The sequence below is a fragment of the Babylonia areolata genome, chromosome 33, assembly GCF_041734735.1.
Source record: "Babylonia areolata isolate BAREFJ2019XMU chromosome 33, ASM4173473v1, whole genome shotgun sequence".
In the NCBI taxonomy this organism is placed as follows: domain Eukaryota; kingdom Metazoa; phylum Mollusca; class Gastropoda; order Neogastropoda; family Buccinidae; genus Babylonia; species Babylonia areolata.
The window spans coordinates 16,325,668-16,328,167 of NC_134908.1; the positions used below are offsets into that span (position 1 = coordinate 16,325,668).

Here is a 2,500-nt window from a genome sequence, read left to right on the forward strand (position 1 = left end):
AGCTAAAAAAAAAAATCAAGACAAACAGATCATGATAATGAGAGTTTTAACTCAGAACTAAGAGTTTAAAAAATCAAGATATATGGATGATCATAACTAGAGCTTTAACTCAGAACTCAGAGTTAAAAGAAAAATCAAGACATACAGATAATGATAACGAGAGTTTTAACTCAGAACTCAGAGCTAAAAAAAATCAAGGCAAACAGATAATGATAACGAGAGTTTTAACTCAGAAATAAGAGTTAAAAAAATCAAGATATATGGATGATGATAACGAGAGTTTTAACTCAGTACTCAAGAGTTTAAAAAAAATCAAGACATATAGATGATGATAACGAGAGTTTTAACTCAGAACTCAGAGCTAAAAAAAAAAAATCAAGACATACAGATAATGATAACGAGAGTTTTAACTCAGAACTAAGAGTTAAAAAAATCAAGACATATGGATGATGATAACTAGAGCTTTAACTCAGAACTCAGAGTTAAAAGAAAAATCAAGACATACAGATAATGATAACTAGAGTTTTAACTCAGAACTCAGAGTTAAAAAAAATCAAGACATGATAAAAGTTTTTAATGACTCAGAACTCAGAGCTAAAAAAAAAAAAAAGATAAGACTTAAAGATAATGATAACTACACTTAATTCATAACTAAGAGCAAAGAAATATCAAGATAAAGAGATAATCATAACGAGAGTTTTCACCCAGAACTCAGAGCTAAATACAAAAATCAAGAGAGATAGCAATTAATAACGCGAGTTTTAGCTCAGTACTCAGAGCTAAAAGGCATGTAGATAAGAATAAAGTTTTGACCCTACTACAAACATGTTTTTAAGATTTTTTTTTTTTTTTAAACAGAATCAGCAACATCCGTGGATGATACGCGCAGTAAAGTCATTAATTTCCATTCGACCCAGCCAGTCTAACAAGAAGAAGGAATAAGTACTAACTTGGCATTCGGAACAATACTGCAGTTGTTCTAAATGTTTTGATTCAAGGAACCAGATGATTTTAAGTCTTTGAAAGAACAAAAAACAAAAACACTAGAGCAACGACAATCTTGAGGACAACAACAATCTAGAGCTTATGTCATGCCCTTTCATGTAATATATACCATCAAAAAAAAACGCAAGGGTGAAATGTACACAAGCTATTCGATAAAACAAACAAGAAAAAAAAAAAACAGTATCAGTATCAGTATCAGTAGCTCAAGAAGGCGTTACTGTGTTCAGTCAAATCCATTGCAGGAGCAATATTACTACTACTACTTCTGCTAGTAACTGTGAAAATAATAATAATAATAATAATAGTAATAATAATTGTACGCGCGTCCAATAAGGAAATTATGCCTTCGCACATTTCCTCACAATGAATAATTATGATTTTATGTGGTAACGGATCACTCTCGCGACGATTTCTTACGACGCTATGGTAAAATTGTAACCCAAAGATGGAATTTAACGAATAATACAATAATAATAATAATAATGGTGATGATAATGTTGGCAGCAACAGCAGCAGCAGCAGTGACAGTAGCGACAAAGAGAAAATGAACCCAAAGAAACAAATTTCTAATTGTAAAAAAAAAAAGAAAAAAAAAAAAAGAAAGAAAAAAGCGTTGCTACGTACCTATAGAATTGTTCGTCAAGTCCAGAACAGCCAACGATCCCAACCCGGTGAACGTCCCGTCAGTCAGGTCCGACAACCGGTTGTCCTTGAGAAGCAGACGAAAGAGGGCGCCCGCCTCTTGGAAAACCCCATCCTCCAACGATTCCAGAAGGTTCCCGGACAGATCCAGCGTGCTGAGCTTGCCCAGACCTGCCAGACCTCCAGACAGGAGGGTCCGAACGGAAGTCCCCGTGATGGCCAAATCCGTCAGGAGAGTCACGTCCGCGAAAGCGTGGTCTTGGACGCTCTGGTAGTCTCCCAGCCCAGAGAGATGCAGAGTGGTGAGGGAGGTGAGGTTGTGGAAGTGGTCTCTTGCGATGACGCTTCCGCAGGAGGTAGAGGTGCTGTAGAAGCTGAGGTAGGTGGGAGGGGTGGGGAGGTAGGGGAGGGTCTGTGGACAGAGCGGGGAGGTCTGGGTGCAGGTGATCTTCTCCGGGGACTGGCACGTGCAGTCCTGGAGCGCTGGGGTGCATTGGGCGGCGTGGGTGGTGGGTAGGAGAAGGAGCTGTAGTAGAAGAAGTAGTGGTAGTAGTAGTAGTAGTAGTGGTTGTTGTTGTAGATTTCGTGAGAGAGTGAGGGTGAGGGTGAGGTGGGGGGCGGTGGGTTTCTGGGTGTTGAGGGTCTGTGTGACGACGGTCATTTTGTGTGTAGTTCTTTTATTTTTCTTTTCTTTCTTTCTTTTTCTTACTTTCTTTCTCTTCTTTCTGTTCTTCTTCTTTTTTTTCTTTCTTTCTTTCTTTCTTTCTTCTTTCTTTGTGTTTTTCTCGTTTTCTTTCTTTTCTGTCTTTTATCTGTCTGGGTTTTTTTTTTCTTCTTATATTTCTTTTTTTCT

At 38.0% G+C, this 2,500-nt stretch overlaps 2 protein-coding genes across 2 annotated transcripts in view; one reads left to right on the forward strand and one right to left on the reverse strand.

The window, feature by feature from the left end:
- The window catches only part of LOC143276823 (uncharacterized), an 8,183-nt gene extending 6,351 nt beyond the window's left edge, over positions 1-1,832 (reverse strand). Inside the window, exon 1 of the mRNA XM_076581478.1 lies at positions 1,630-1,832. The gene's annotated coding sequence lies outside the window, so the exon portion shown is untranslated. The remainder of the gene's footprint in view (positions 1-1,629) is intronic.
- LOC143276890 (kinesin-like protein KIF13A) overlaps positions 1-2,500 on the forward strand; it is a 332,067-nt gene that overhangs the window by 46,951 nt on the left and 282,616 nt on the right. The gene's annotated exons all lie outside the window — the stretch shown is intronic.